The 16,919-nt window shown below is 48.2% G+C and overlaps 1 long non-coding RNA gene across 1 annotated transcript; it reads left to right on the top strand.

Moving 5' to 3' along the window:
* Positions 1-10,523: 10,523 nt before the first annotated feature.
* LOC116792592 lies at positions 10,524-16,630 on the top strand. Its single transcript, XR_004359195.1, has 3 exons — positions 10,524-10,803; positions 11,707-11,746; positions 16,329-16,630. It is a non-coding gene; the product is annotated as an uncharacterized LOC116792592 (long non-coding RNA).
* The last annotated feature ends 289 nt before the right edge of the window (positions 16,631-16,919 follow it).

Here is a 16,919-nt window from a genome sequence, read left to right as displayed (position 1 = left end):
GATATAATGTTTTTATAGCTTTAGCAATCTTGCTCTTTAATTTCAGAGACTGTTACAGGGGCTTTTCCTGCAAAACTTGTATTTTGAAGTGTTGAAGTGTGTGAAATAAGATGTAACACAGTCCCATAAGTCCTTTTCCAGCTTTCTGGAAGTGAGTAATTGGGATGTGGCAGTTTGCTGTTGGGATTTTAGCCTGGTCTCTGAGTGGAAATAGGCCAGTCAGTCCCTGCTCAGAGCTTGGGGGCTTTTTTTTTGGCCATTTTCAGCCCTGAAGACACCAATCCATCAGCTTTACAGCAATGAATGGCTGTATGTGACAGAAAATCCAGCTTTCCCACTACTGGAATGTGGTGGGTTCAGGTGTGCTTTGGGAAGGGTGCTTTGTGGGACAGGACTCAGAGGACCCTGCTGGATCAGGAACCGGAATAATCAGAATAAGGTAAAAATCAAAGAGCTGGAAGAAATCAGGCTCGTGGAATTAGTGGGTTTGTCCCATTTTTCTGCTCCCTGGTTCACCACAGGAATGACACCTTCAAAAATGAAAGAGAGGGGGTTTAGCTCAGATGTCAGGAAGAAATTCTTCCCTGTGAGGGTGGGGAGGCCCTGGCACAGGTTGGCCAGAGAAACTGTGGCTGCCCCATCCCTGGAAGTGTCCAAGGCCGGGTTGGAGCAACCTGGGCTAGTGGAAGGTGTCCCTGCCCATGGCAGGGGGTGGAACTGGATGATCTGTAAGGTCCCTTCCAACCCAAACCATTCTGGGATTCTGGGATCTGTAGCAAAAGCAAAACATGATGCTCAGAGAGAGGCAGAAGCCCCTGGAATGGGGGGAGAGGTGGAGCAGTGGGAGGTAACAGGACAGGGAGGAGGGAGCCTCGTTCTTCTGAACTGTTCTGCCCTTTGAAATCGAGGTGTTGTTTTTGTTCTGTAAATAAATGATTGCTCAAAGCGTGTTTCTTCTCCAGCTGCCAATAGAGAAGAACAGCAGCCTCTCCCTTTTCTTCTAAGGTGAGGGGTGGAAGCAATTATAACTCCCTTTCTCTTTTGAAGATGCTGATAAAAGGAGGTGGGAGGACTGGGGGGGCCCTGTGCCGAAAGAGAAACAACTCCTCAGGTGATAGAAGTGCATGTTTTTATTTTAAGCAAAGTAACTCCGCTTCTGCTGTGTGCTGGCTTTCAGATGTGACCTAGTTGCATGTAAAAACTGTTCTGTTGGGGAGGGGGAGGAAACCTTGGCCCCAAAAACCGGGCCAGGCAGGGGGTGGGGGCAGCTGGACCGTCACTCTCAAGAGGGATTTGCTTTAAAAACCATTGACCGCTTCGCCTCAGTGGTGAGGTGCCTCTGCTGAGGATGATGCTTGGAGGGGTCAGAGGCTTCATTCCACCCCTTTTGGCTTTTACAGGCACCTCCTGCTTGTCTGCAAATAAATTCTCTCCCCAAGGTTTGACCTTTTGGAGAGGGTTTTGGAGAGCAGCAGTGCCGCGCCGGCAGGAGGTGAAGGTGTGTTTGAGCTCCCCGGGGCAGGTGTGGAAATGAATCCTCTTCGCCTCAGCCTTTCTTTTCAATAAGGGCTTAACAAAGTGGTGTTTTTAAATTGCACCATTTGCTGGGCACTGTGAAGTGTTCTGGCAAAAGTGAGGGCCGGGAGTAGCACCTGCTGTGTTTTGCCGTGCTGCAAATGTGTAGTATCAGGCCCCAGAGTAAAATTAACCCCCCTGTGAGGAAAGTTTACTCTACCCCAGCTAAAACCAGCACACCCTCTGTTCATCAGGGCCTTCTGGGAGGGCTGGTCATGGGGAGGAGCTGTTAAACTCTAGGAGTGGATATATATTTATATATATATATATTTTAATATACATATATTTATATATTTTTATATATAGTGACTCACCAAGTCACTGGCACAGGTTGCCCAGAGAAGCTGTGGCTGCCCCAATCCCTGGAAGTGTCCCAGGCCAGGTTGGAGCAACTGGCCTGGTGGAAGGTGTCCCTGCCCATGGCAGGGGGTTGGAATGAGATGATCTTTAAGGTCCCTTCCAACCTAAACCATTCTGATTCCCTTGATCCATTTTTTCTAGCCCTAGGAAGGCTGATCCAGGCTGCTTGGAAGAACCATTTTGAAAGTAATTAAATGGCAACACAAAACAAAGAACCCTAAAAAGTCTTTGCTTTCTGTTCCCATTTAAAGTACAAAATAAGCAAAATGCAGAAGGCCTTAAAATTCCCTTTGGTGGAATAAATGTAATTTGATATGAGAATGGTAAGAAAGAGTTGAAATTGTGACCGTTAAAATATAAAGCACCACTCAGTCCAGTAGGGAGGGCTGGGATTCATTGTTTCATTATGCAAAGAAGGACACTCACATCCCAAATCCCTTGTTTCCTGGGCTCTAGTAGGGAAATACTAAAGAGCAATTGGATGGGAAGTTCAGCTCCAAATTCCATCAGTGCCCATTGGAATGCACAGGGCAAAACAAACATGAGAGGAGGTAACACCTGGGAGGTGACACCTCCTCCTTCTGTGGTGGCCTTGGGTGAGAGCAAAGGGCACAGACCTGGCAGGATTGACCCCAAAATACTCACATTTACCTGCTGGGTGAGGCAAAAAACCCCGTCAAGCTGCACTGAAGGTGCTGAATAAACCTGTGCAGGTCACATGAGGCTTTCAGGAGCAGAGCCCCCTGTGTTTGATGGGGTACAGGGTGCCCTAAATTACATGCTTGGAAGATGTGACAGTACAACCACAGCTGCTGAGTGTGGCTCTGGGTGGCAGGGATGGCAGTGACAATCCCTCATCCCGGGATTTGCTGTTTCCCTGTGTTAGGAATGACCTGAGTGAATGTACAGGTTAACAAGGGGTCGCCTTCCCCAGGTAACAAGTGACAGGATGAGAGGAAATGGCCTCAAGTTGCACCAGGTTCCTCCTCAGCCAAGGGAGGTTTAGATTAGATTTTAGGAACAATTTCTTTTACTGAAAGGGTGGTCAGACACTGGGACAGGCTGCCCAGGGAAGTGGTGGAGTCACAATCCCTGGAAGTGCTCAAAAAACACGTGGATGTGGCACTTATGGGGGGGTGTTGCTGAGTTGACAGTTGGACTTGAAGATCTTAAAGGTCTTTTCCAACCCCAAAATTCCGTGATTCTGTGGCATCAGGCATCCCTGCATGACAAGGCAGAAGTTGGGCAGGTCTGCTCTGAGCATCCCCAGGAGCTGGGACATCCTTCCAGAAGATGGATCCTCTTCCAGGGTCATGGCTTTCACCTGCTCACAGGTCTCATTTAGGGCTAGAGAGACATTCAGGTGACACAGAGCAGGAACTCTGATGTCTGAGGCATCTCAGAGCTGGCAGTGTGGTCAGGCTGGGCTGCTGGTTTGGGCTCAGAAGCCAAAATTCCCGTGGTGTATCATGGAATCATTAGGGTTGGAAAAGCCCTCCGAGATCATCTAATCCAACCATTAACCCAGCACTGCCAGGTCCACCACTAAACCATGTCCCCAAGTGCCACATCTACATGTTTTTTTGGACACTTCCAGGGGCAGTGTCCCATGTTGGTGCTTCTGCTGTGTCTTGCCCATGTGTACCAAAGTCATGATGTCATTTTTCTCCTCTTTGAGTCTTCTTCCTGCCTTGTCCTGCAGCTGCTGGGGCTGGAGGGGTCAGGTGAGAAGCAGCAGCACTTGGTGCTCTCAAGGTCAATACACTGAACCAAGCAGGGGAAAACCTTGCTCCCAACATTCCCAGGACTCAGGTGTCCCAGGATTTCCTGATTCCCCTCCAAGCATGAGGTACATAACACTTCCCTGGAGATGTTCAAGGCCAGCTTGGACAGGGCTTGGAGCAACCTGGACTAGTGGAAGGTGTCCCTGCCCATGGCAGGGGGTTGGAACTGGATGATCTTTAAGGTCCCTCTCAACCCAAACCATTCTGTGATTCTGCGATATCAAGGAGTACTTGGATTTAAAACAAAAAATTTGATATCAAAGAGTATTTTGATTTGAAACAACGAATTTGAAACAGTCCCTTCAGTGTTACTTGAGATTCCTGCTTCTCCCTTTTCCAGGCACTGGGAGGCACCAGTGCACAAGGTAATGATATTCCCAGGCTGGTAGGGAAGCCAAGCAGCTGACTCAGCTACAGTTTTCCCAGTAGATTTTACCATAGGACTCCTGGAACAGAGATAAAACACCCTGGAGACTGTAGAAGGATCCCTTCAGGGCTGCAAATCCACTTACCCAGCAAGGCTGGAACCGATTTGTCAGGAGCAAAGTCACTGCAGCTCCTTTTTTTTGTCTCCACTTGTCTTTAAGGAACAAAGGATTGTTCTTTGTGCTAAATATTGGTACTCCTGGTCTAAGCTTTGTTCTCAGCCTGAGGGATTCAGGAAGGGACTGGAGGGTTCTGAGAGGAGAAACCAGCAGCTTAATTAGCAAGCAGTCTGGAGGCCCCCATGCCTACATTGCTGGCCCTTAATCCATCTGCAGTAACTGCTTGGAAAGTTAAGTCATGGAGAGGGATTTGAGGCAAAGCCCTGTTTCCAAAACTCTGCTAATAAATGGGTTAAGGGATGATGCTGCCCTTTACTGCCCAGAGGAGTGGGAGGATGGGAGTAGAAGACATGCAGGGTCACTCCCAGGCAGGACCTGGGGTGTATCCCCTGAGCCAGCACTGGCCACAGAGGCTGGAGCTGTCAGAGGTCACCAGGCTGCTCCTAACGCCTGAGAGATGCTTTGCTGGTGCTGGAAGGGACCTCTGAGGATCTCATTAGTCCTTCCTCCTCCCCAGCAGTGGAGATTAGCTTGTTTTTATAACCAGCACATCTTCTCCTTGCCCTTTTGTTTTGCTGCCAGCAGTGCTGGTTCCTGATTCCGGATTCCCTCCTCCCACAGGGGCAAGGAAATTGGGTGGGTGTGAAGGAGAAACTGGATCTCCCTCACCACAAGCCCACCTGTACCAGTACACTGGATGGAGGAACAGGAGGCAGGGAAGAGCAGGAGTAGGGATGCTTGGTCAGGTCTGCTCTAACCTCATCCTAATGCCTGAGCTCCTCAGGGCACGTGGGGAAAGAGGTGACACTGGATACTTCTTCCTGGAGAAACCTGTCCACTGGCAGGAGGAGGTGGCACAGTGTGCCAAGGCCAGGTAAACAGGGTGTATTTTTCCCAGCTTAATCCCACAGCAAATTTTCTGCTGTTTGGGGGTGAAGAGGAGCTGCCTGGCTGGGGAGAGAGTCGTGTTGGCATCTACCAACAGTTGCCTACTTCTGGTATCCCTGTGTGGTCAGGGAAAATGTTCTTTCCCAGGCAAAATTTTACAGGTTTTTTCAGCAGTTTCTTACCCTGTAGTGTTTTTTTTTGTTTTTGTTTTGTTTGTTTGGTTTTTAAATCCCTTCCTGATGATTGCCTGGAGAGTGATGGGCTGTCATGCACCACCTCTTCACTGGCAGAGAGAGGGAGGAGGGGAGGAGGAAGGACTAATGAGATCCTCAGAGGTCCCTTCCAGCACCAGCAAAGCATCTCTCAGGCTTTAGGATCTCAGATGGCAGCTGGTACCAGGTACCACCCTCCTGCAAAGGACACAGCTGCTTGTTAGAAAAATCCCAAATTCCCAGGTGAGCTCCTGTGCTGCATGGATTATAGAGGTTCACCTGGCTTGGAAGCCACCTGCCAGCTTGCTTTGAAAGGATCTTGGCCATAATTGGGGATTGCTGGCTGGAAGTGAGGCAGCAGCAGAGACTCTGCTCCTGCCTGGATGAGGAGCAACCACTGAATCATAGGAGGGTTCAAGTTGGAAGAAACCTAGAGCAATGAAGGTGCCTGAGTTCAAATTGTTCCCTTTGGGAACAGCTGTGGGAGGGTCTCTGTGAGCCAGGAATATCAGCTGTACCACCCCACATCCTCTGCAGGGCTCAGACACAAGCAGAACCAACCTCCTGGCTCTCTGGGACTGGACAAGACCATTGTCCACGGAGATGCAGCTGCAACAGCTCCCAGTTGTTTGCTCACCCTGTTTAACCAGGAGCAATAAACCCCACAATGGCCAGTTGGTGTCTAAACAACAACTCAGCTCTGGGACCACCACATCCCAAAGGCATTCTAGAGGCATGATTTCTGCTCACCTGGATAGGCACCTCCATCCTTTGGAGGAATGAGCCAGCTGGGAGGGCTGCCAAGAAAACCTTTCCTTTGCCACTGGTTAGAAACTGAATTCTTGACCATTTTAATCTGTTCTGCGTTGGCAGGTCTTACTCTGCACCCCTAATTACTGCTGGGGGATTGCACCTAAAATACTCAGTCCAGCTCGGGTTTGCTAATCCAAAAGGAATGGGGAGGAGCTGGAGAGGACCTGGTGAAAGGATGTAGTGATGGCTGGAGCAAAAGTCTGTGATCTGCCAGGAGAGTTCAGGGAGATGGGTTTGTTTTAGTCTGGAGAAGAGATTGAGGGAAAATCTGATGGGAGCAGAAATTGTGCATGGAGAACTCATTGGCTGGAAAACTGCTTGGCAGAAAAGGATCTGGGGGTGCTGATCAACAGCAGCTGAACACGAGACCAGGTGGCCAAGAAGGCCAATGGCACCTGGCTTGGATCACCACCAGTATGGCCACAGGACCAGGGCAGTGACTGTCCCCTGTGCTGGGCACTGCTGAGGCCACACCTCAAATCCTGGGTGCAGTTTTGGGCCCCTCACAACAAGAAAGGCATGGAGGGGCTTCAGTGTGTCCAGGGAAGGGAAGGGAGCTGGGGAAGGGGCTGGAGCAGCAGGAGCAGCTGAGGGAGCTGGGGGGGCTCAGCCTGGAGAAAAGGAGGCTCAGGGGGGACCTTCTGGCTCTGCAACTCCCTGACAGAAGGGGGGAGCCGGGCTCTGCTCCCAAGTAATTAGCAACAGGGGGAAAGGAAACGGCCTCACATTGTGCCAGGGGGGGTTTAGGTTGGACATTAGAAAAAATGTCTTGCTCAAAAGGGTGGTCAGGCATTGGAAGAGGCTGCCCAGGGAAGTGCTGGAATATCCATACCCAGAAGTGTTCCAGAGGTGTGTGGACGTGGCACTTGGGGATGTGGGTGAGGGGTGAGCACAGTGCTGAGGTAACAGGTGGACTCGATGATCCCAGAGGTCTTTTCCAACCCTAACTATTCCATGATTCTGTCATTGCAGCTTGGGAGGCTCAGGCTGGGCACTGGATAAAAACCTGGCTGGGAGGAAAGGGAAGCTCTGGAGAGTGTCACACAGACTGGGGTCTCTCCATCCCCAGAGACTGTCACGTCTTGGCTGGGCAGAGCCACAGCTGATGGGAACCAGTGTTGGTGTCAGCCCTGCCTTGAGCCAAAGGCTGGACGAGATGTCCCTTCCAACAACCATCTCTCTGATTTAATGTCCCTCCCAACTACATCTCTGTGATCTCACAAACCTGTGATTTAATGTCCCTTCCACCCAGCACCTCTGTGACTTTACAAGCCTGTGACACCCTGTGATTTAGGGCTCTGGATGCTGCTCAGCTACTTCACAACGGTCTTAAATTAACACGGTATTAAAATAAATCCCACCAACAACCCTAAATCAAATTGATCTCCCTGCAGGTTCTCTCACTCCAAATGGAACATTAACGTAATTTAGGAAGAGCAGGAAGGATTCACGGAGTACTTTGAGGACATTTTTATCGTTTCACACCCACATTGTCTGTCCTGTGGCTGTGAAATGTAGACCTTGCCACATGTTCCACAACCAGCCTTGTGGTGGGGAGGGAATGCACCTTGTGATGGGATAGTGCTGACCTGCAGCACATCAGATTTACAGCTTATGATGCCATCTGAGGGGATTTCTTGTCCTTTGAAAATCTTGTTCCCATTTGGAAGGTGACCTCAGAGCCTCAGAAGGAAATGAAGCAGCATAATTACACTTAGGCTTTTATTTAAAGACATCTCAACTACTTAAAAAACCCAAAAAACCCTTTTTTCCCCCCCACATATCAGGAATCTGACTTAATGAACTTCCAAGTGACATGTTTCTAACACGTCTGTGGGAGAATTACAATAACCTGACACCACCAGTGCCTTCCCCAAGCAGGAACCAAATTTTGTTGTGGGTAGGACAAATGTGTTGTTGTTCCTGTGTCTGAAGGTAATTATTTTTTTCTGATTGAGACACATCAGGCCCTAAAAAAGACCCAAAAATGCCTTTTACTGGAGACTTACATGACTATGTCTCCCCATCCCTGTAAGTGTCCAAGGCAAGGTTGGACAGGGCTTGGAGCAACCTGGGCTAGTGGAAGGTGTCCCTGTCTATGACAGGGAAGGTTGGAAAGGAATGATCATAGGGATCCCTTCCAATCCAAACCATTCTGGGATTCCATGATTCCATATGGGTGTGGGATGGTTCAACACACAGCTGGGAGCACCGACCTCCCCTGGAGGCTCTCAGCCCTGCCTTCATCCCTACTCTCGAGAGATTCTACCCTCTGGATGACTTCCAGCCACTTCTAGGCATTAATTGTGACAACAAAGCCACAGATCTTCTGGACTGAAGGTGGCCTGTGTGGGGACGGTGTTGCCAAGGCTCAGTTTTATGGGAATCTTGCCTTTTTGGGCAATCACAGAACGGTTTGGGTTGGAAGGGCTCTTAAAAATCATCCCATTCCAACCCCCTGCTATGGGCAGGGACACCTTCCACTAGCCCAGGTTGCTCCAAGCCCCACCAAACTTGACCTGGAACACTTCCAGGGATGGAGTGCTGAGTCCTTCTCACCTGCCACCACCCGGCTGGTGGGTGCTCAACAACCAACCACGTGGACCTTGATGTCTTTTCATGACAAAGGAGTTGAGTCAGATTGGCAGGGAAATTAGGTTTTAATTTGATCACCTCTGGTCATCTGAAAGCTCAGTGAGCTGTTTCTGGTGGCTGAGCTGATCTGATGGCAAGGGACGATGCTCATCACAGAGGGGACAGGCAAACCCATGGTCACGACACCTCTTGTGTTGAATTTGGTCAGTCCATGGTTCTTTCTCATTCTTCCCTCTGATAAAAGTGTTACAATGTGCCAGGACAAAGCACAGTGGTTTTGCTGGATGTTTTAATCAGAAAAAAAAAAAAAAAAGAAAGAAAGAAAAAGGTTTTGTCCTGTGAACTGAACTCGTTTGATTGTTTCAGTCACAAACAGAGAAAATCCAAACTTTTTTCTTAAAAAAAAAAAAAAAAATCGAAATGTTGAACTTTTCATTCAGACTGATATTTCACTGTCAGCCTCAATCTCAGTAAAATTCAAAAAGGAAACGTCCTGAAAATTACATACTTTGTTCATCTCAAGACCATTTTTGTCCAGGAAAGCCTAGAAACAGCAACAGTGGGCTGTGATCAAAGAGTTTAATCACAATAAGATTTTAAAGACAGGGGTATAACTGTTCTCAGCCCCTGCTTTGACAGTCTTGAGTAGTTAAAATTCAGTGTTCAGTTTTGTTGAGACCCCATTGCCTTTTAAGACAGACTTAAAAATTTAAATCCTTAATAAATTAATGATTGCAAATTAAGTCATCCATTGCTGCCTGGTCAGGTGCATGGTGCCCAAATCTATCGATGTACTGAGGAATTACAGCCTTAAGTTGGTTAATTATGAGACCTGCTGCTGCTTTAGACACTTGGGTACATGGGCAAGGAAGGAAAAGGGCTCTGAGGGTATCTTTGACCCAGGTTAATTTGCAGCTCTTCCCCCTGGGTTGTGTCTCTCCATCCATCACTGCCTGGGAAGAAAATCAATCCTTTTTGTGGCAGTGAGGATATTCAATAATGCAAAAGGTCAGGGTGGAGGTGTCTTGTGTGAGGGATGGGCTGGGGCTTTGCCTTTTAAAACCTGCACATTCCTGTTCTATTTGGCAGAGCAGCAGCTGAGGCACCTCCTGGAAACCCACCCTCCTCAGCATGGTGTGAGGATAAATAAATATCTGATGTGAGGATCAATAAATATCTGATGTGAGGATCAATAAATATCTGATGTGAGGGTCAGTAAACCCCTGGGGTGAGGGTCAATAAACCACTGGTGTGAGGGTCAATAAACATCTGGTGTGAGGGTCAATAAACCCCTGGTGTGAGGACTCCCCTCCCACTGGAATCCACTCTGTTTATCCACACTGAGCACAGTCTTGGTCAGGAGGGATTGATTGCCCAGAGAGGTTGTGGATTCTCCACCCCTGGAGATGTTCAACAGGGCTTGGAGCAACCTGGTCCAGTGGAAGGTGTCCCTTCCCATGGCAGGGGGTTGGAGCTGGGTGGTTTTTAAGGTCCCTTCTCACCAAACCCATCCCAGGATTCCATGTTTTTCCAGCTCACAGAGTGCTGTTTGGTGTTTGCACTGGAACAGGTTGTGGTGTGAGGGATGCAGAGGTTTATGCACAACCAAAAGACCAAAGGCCTCTCCTGAGAGCAACTTAGATGGTTGTGAAGGGCTCAGTTTAAAGGACCTCAGCTGTCAACTGTGACATGTCACGAGGTTACAAACCAAGCCAGGCAAGTCCCAAAGGTTTTAACTGGCCTGTGGATGCTGAAAGCAGCAGCAACTTTGGAGGACAAACCATTCCTGCCAAGAATCAGTGGCCACAGCCCATTACTCAGTGAAGACACACTGAGCACTGCTGATGAGAGCATTTGTAAACTCAGTTTTACTGAGTCTGGCTCACAAAGGGAAATGGTCCCATGTGGCCTTTGGCTGGTGGGAGAGTTGGTCAGTGTTTGAAACACAAGAAGGGAGCTGAGGATGCAAATGTGGTACAGATGGAAGGGAAGATGAAGCTTGAGGAACATCAGAAGAGGGCCTGGAGTCAGGTTAGGAGGCACATATTGAGGCGCCTGAGCAGCAGGACTGATTTCAGAGCACCTTTGAGAAGTCAGCTCCTTTTTTAGGTACCCAGGTACCCTGGGGACACTAAGACTCATCTTACTGAACCCAGCTTACAACATTACTCAATTGGACAAAGTTTTTCCAATTTGAAGACTTACAGGGTTCCCATTTCGGAGTGACCAACCCAGGTGTCAGTGGAGGGTCCCAAAAGCCAAAGGGATTGACAGGTTTTGACACAGTTGTGGAGCTGAAAAGACCTGTGTTCAATCCCTACTCTCTAGGAATTCCCTGTGTGACTCCAGACAGGTCACTTAGGGCTGTGCTGGGTCAGGTAGGCACAGAAATCAGGTGTCATGGCCAGCCAGTGTTCCTGAGCTCATGGAAGAGAATTGGAGCATCTGCTCTCCAGGCTCAGATTCCTGTGAGACACATAGATCTGACACCAACATGAAGCTCTTGTGGTCCACACTCAGGTTACAGAGATTTCTCCCTTTCTCCATGTCTTGTTTCCTCCTACATAAAGCAGCTGCAGAACCTTTTCATTGAACTCTTCTCTGTCAAAGGAAAGTTCAGTGAGAAAATGCCTATTCTGATGAAATTCCACTCAACCCCACCAGAGAGCTTTTTGAAACTTCCAGTAAGAGAAAAGAGAAGTTGAAGTTTTGATACAACATTCCTTTTTATTCCGCTGGGAACATTTGAACAACCCTCAGTAGAATTTATTAAAAAACCCCCAAAAACTAAGAAACAAAACACCTCTTTTTTTTTCCCCTTCTGTTGTGGCACAGCAATATTTTTGCAGGAACATCTGAAAAGAAAGGAATGATCTGATCTCCAAGTGGATATTCCTTTCTCTTATCCTTCCTTTCTTCTGTACTTCAAAGCAGGATTTTCAGGAGTGCCTCTGGACTGGATGAACTCAGGTAGGTGAGTTTTTATGACATGGGCCATATTTACCCAGACAGAGGCCACACTTTATGGCTGCAGCTCTGCAATCACAGATTGGCAGAGTTTCAGTGCTCGAGTGCTTGAGGGCAAAATCCAGAGCTGCTGTGCCAGCAGATGTGATGGGGAACAGCCCCTGCACAGCCAGACCCTCTTCCCAGGGGAGCATCCAGTTGTTCCTGCATTAAAATGGCTTCTATTTCCACCAGCAACTTTACTCGGGCAGGTAGAGATGCAACAAGGGGGAATTGTTTTAAACTCAAAGAGGAGAGATTTAGATCAGATGTTCAGAAGAAATTCTCGGCTGAAAGGGTGGGGAGGCCCTGGCACAGGCTGCCCAGAGAAGCTGTGGCTGCCCCTGGATCCCTGGAAGTGTCCAAAGCCAGGGTGGAGCAACCTGGGATTGTGGGAGGTGTCCCTGCCCACGGCAGGGTGTGGAACTGGATGATCTTTTTATTCCAATCCAAACCATTCTGTGATTCTATGAACTTTTCATTCTAGCACTAGCAAGGCACATAGATCCACTGGAGGGAATTCATTCCACAGCTAAAGTAGCTCTTTCCTGATTTTCACCAGGTTGGGACTTCAGCGGTGGTTTCCTTTAACCCATGAGAATCAAGTTAAGCTGGAATTTTCTAAGGAAACCCTCCTCATTTAATTTATTCTCTCCTTTTTTATTGTTTCATATAAAATGTTGCTGGGCTGCCTTTGCCACAACCCTCCCCAGCAGAGGAGTAATTACATTTATTGGAAACGCTTCCTGATCACTTATTCATTTACCAGCTGCTAAAGTAAAATGAACTGGGCAAAGTGCCACTGGAGAGTTGGATCCATAAGCAGGGGAAGGCAAATGAAAGAACTGCTCAGTGTGCAGTTGCTTTCCTTCTCCAGCAATTCATTATCCTGCTGTTCAGCTGATTTAGGAAGTCAGGATGGCAGCATGTGATACATTTCAGCCTGAGCACAACTTTAGAGTTGCCAGATTTACCTTTGACTGTGCTATAAAGGGTACTAAAAATACCCTAACTTTGTATACTAAATGTGATGTAATAAATAATAACAGAAACACCATATTCTTATTTCTTTGTTCCCCTCAGTTGCTCCCATGAGTGTTGTCATTGATCTATTTGCATCTTTCCTGTCCTCCTCTTCCCTCCTACTCTCCCAGTATCTGTTTTCTGGACCCCACAACCAGCATGGAAAACAACCAGCCCCAAACCAGCCCATTCAGAAACCCCTCAAAGCACAGAGACACCACTGACACCCTCAAACCCACCAACCACCCCAAACCCACCAAAGTCCTGTGAAAGGCTGCTGAGGCCACGTGACCTGTGGAGGCCACAACATTCCATTGTCTATGGACAATTTGTGGGACCCACCTCACTGGCCTGGAAGGGAAATCCCCTCAAGTGCTTGTGTGGGGAACAGATCTCACCTTCAAAATGAGCTGCAAACCTACAATGGTCTGGGTTGGAAGGGAACCCAAAGATCATCCCATTCCAGCCCCTGCCAGGGGCAGGGACACCTTCCACTGGCCCAGGTTGCTCCAAGCCTCGCCCAACCTGGCCTTGGACACTTCCAGGGATCCAGGGGCAGCCACAGCTTCTCTGGGAAACCTGTGCCAGGGCCTCCTCACAGGGAAGAATTTCTTCCCGATATCCCATCTAACCCTGCCCTCTGGCAGTTTGAAGCCATTCCCCTTGTTCTGTCCCTCCACTCCTTGTCCCCAGTCCCTCTCCAGCTCTTCTGGAGCCCCTTTAGGCCCTGGAAGGGGCTCTCAGGTCTCCCTGGAGCCTTCTCTTCTCCAGGTGAACCCCCCCAGCTCTCCCAGCCTGGGTCCAGAGCAGAGGGTCTCTCCAACCCACCTTCACTGCAATGAAAAGCAGGAAGACCCAAGAGCAGGAAAGTCTGAGACATCCACGTGTGTGTCTGTGTTTTAGCAAACCAAACTCTGCCAGAAGAACACCAAAGAACCAACCTCACATAAGAACATTTCACTGAAAGATCCCCAAGTGCCCAAATGTCCCCTCCATCCTTCCCTGCACAGTTTAGAGATGTCACATGGACCAGTGCAGGCTCAGGAGCCCCGTGTTGGTATCCAACAGCTTGCTGTTGGTACCCATGAGAAATCCATTAGTACAAGGCTGCCCAAATCCAGCAAGTCCTGGACAAACCAGAAAGAGAGAGGTTTCATTCCAAGTACTGCCAGAGACCCTAGGAAGATGAAAAATAAACCAGCCAGAATGAGCCAGATAAACAAAATAATACAGGCAGGAACCCTCTGGTGTCCAGAAGAGAATATTTTTCCAGGCTTCACCCTTTTGTCTTTGATCACTCAGACTTCACCCCCAGGAAACACCTATGAAATCTGTTCAAACATGAGCCTTTAAAGTAAAAGTAGATAAATCTATGAGATGTGGAAAATCAATAGACATGATTTTATGGTATATTACATTTTCCCCTCCCCACACTGCATCTTATTCCCCTCAGGCAGTGGCAGGCCATAAATAAATTATTAATTCTATTCCCACTATTTCCCCATCCCATCATTTTGTGTCTCATGAGGTTTAATAAGCTTCTGGCCTTACCTGAGGACTGCAGGTGCAAATTACCTGTTATTTTCAAGTTGCCTAAATGATGGAATTAGGTTTGGAGCATTTCCTCACATCTTATATTTACCTTCAGTATTTATGCTTTGATTTCAGCCTGAAGGGATTGGAAGCAGATGATCCTTAAGGTCCGTTCCAACCCAAACCACTTTGTGATTCTATGACATCTCCAAAGACAAGGGAGACATCTCTGATCTTAAATTTAAAAGTTGCTTGTTTGTCTTTCTATCATTTTCCATCTCAGGTGTGGATTCACTGGTTTTATATCCAGAAGTGTAGTCAAAACCTGTCAGTGTGAAAATGGGTTATTAGACTCACAAAATGCAAGCAGAGTGTGATAAGCACACACCCCAGACAAGCAGACACCAGCACTGGGATGATAAAGGCTTGAATTACTTGAAGAGAATTTAACATAATTGCTGGTTTTCTTCTGCAGAGAGATTCACATACAAAGCACACAAAAGCAGTCCTTAAAAAGAAATGATTTGTGGCATAAGTGGTGTGATAAACATCTGAATATTAATGTGGTTCTGGGAGAGAGCCTTGGAAATGTGTGTCTTGGAGGGTTTGTTTGCCCTGAGTTATTCACAGTGAGACTCAGTTGTCTGAATGTCCCTGTCTGGAGTTATTAGAGGGTCTCCTGTTTGTTCTCATAGTACCAGCCCAGGAGGGTTTTTGGGTCTCCTGTGTTCCTGTCCTGTGTGGACATCTCAGATATCCCAACACTGAAGTAAAGAATCAGAGAATCACAGAATGGTTTGGGCTGGAATGAACCCTAAAGTTCATCTTGTTCCAACCCTACCATGAGCAGGGACACCTTCCACCAGACCAGGTTGCTTCAAGCCCCGTCCAACCTGGCCTTGGACACTTCCAGGGATGGGGCAACCACAGCTTCTCTGGGAAACCTGTGCCAGGGCCTCGTCACCCTCACAGCCAAGAATTCCTTCCCAATATCCCATCTAACCCTGCTGTCTGGCAATGGGAAGCCATTCCCTGTATTCCTGTTCCTCCATCCCCTTGTCCCAAATCCCTTTCCAGCTCTCCTGGAGCCCCTTTAGACACTGGAAGGGGCTCTCAGGTCTCCCTGGAGCCTTCTCTTCTCCAGGTGAACCCCCCCAGCTCTCCCAACCTGGCTCCAGAGCAGAGGGGCTCCAGCCCTGGGAGCATCCCCGTGGCCTCCTCTGGACCTGCTCCAGCAGTCCCACATCTTTCCTGTGTTTGGAGCCCCAGAGCTGGAGGCAGCACTGCAGGTGGGGTCTCACCAGGACAGAGCAGAGGGGTAGAACCCTCTCCCTTGCCCTGCTGCCCACTCTGCTTTTGGTGCAGCCCAGGACACCTTTGGCTTCCTGGGCTGCAAGAGCACAGTGATGGGTCTTGTCAAGATTCTCGTCCACCAGCATTCCCAAGTCCTTCTCCTCATATAAAATTCCCACTTTTCTCACATGTATCTGGCACTAAATGTCTTGTAGAAGTTTGCCTTCCTCCAGGGTTTCCTGTAGTAACATTAAAAATCATTTCCTGCTTTGCTCTGGACTCAAAGCTGTGGTTTTGCTGCCCCAGTCTCCTCACCACCACAGCAACGGTGTGAAAAACCCCACATCCTTTGGGACCTTGTGTTGGCCTCATCCTCCTGTGCTCTTATGTGATTTATATGCATTTATGTGGTTTATTTCTCTAATCACTGGGTGCAAAAATGCTTCTCCCTTAAAACACAGATCTTGCTTTCTCCTGGGAGTGCTGGACATCAGCGAGCACCCACACAGCTGATGGGATTGGCAGATGGGATCAGCTGAATGGGGCTGTTTCATCAGCTGGTTTCTCACTTTACACAGAATTATTTGGTCTAGTCTAAAGCCAGTCCAGCCCAGTTGTGACTTGTCCTCTGTAAGTGAAGTTATTTCTTTAGCTATTTCTTCTTGCTACATTTAGGTTTTACCTTGGATTTCTTTTACCAGGATCAATTTACCATCTTACAAGTCGAGTCACTGGAGGCAGCTGCAGCCTGGTTTGAATGGGAGGATCAGGTGACAGTGGGATCATCCCTCATTACATCAGCTATCAGGGAACAAAGATTCAATGGCCTTGGCCTGCTGAGTCTGCATCTACTGTCACTCTTGCACAATTCCAAGATCTGAAGCTTTAGGAAAACCACAGGTACCACAAGGCTGACACATATCCATGAGCTGGCAGCGGTGTGAAGATGGATCTTGTGATAATGTAATTCTTTGCACCTCTGGGTTTGTACTGGGAGATAAAGAGACTCGTGGAATGGTTGAGGTTGGAAAGAACCCCTGGATCTGCTCAAGCAGGGCCACCTAGACCGGGTTGCCCAGGCCCATGTCCCCCTTCAACAAGATGAGTTTTCTTTCCAGCTGCAACTTTTGCCTCTAGACCTTGGCTGAATCTTTTAAAGATAGAAATGAAACCCATTTATCTTTCCAGGGAGGGGGTTGCCAGGAGCACCAGTGCATTATCTTTCACGTGGGGGATTTGGTTTGTTTTGATCTAAGTTATGTCCGTGATCATTTTAAGAGACTGCAAATTGG

The sequence above is a fragment of the Chiroxiphia lanceolata genome, chromosome 1 (genome assembly GCF_009829145.1).
Source record: "Chiroxiphia lanceolata isolate bChiLan1 chromosome 1, bChiLan1.pri, whole genome shotgun sequence".
NCBI classification, from domain to species: Eukaryota; Metazoa; Chordata; class Aves; order Passeriformes; family Pipridae; genus Chiroxiphia; species Chiroxiphia lanceolata.
This window is presented reverse-complemented; position numbering and strand designations above follow the sequence as displayed.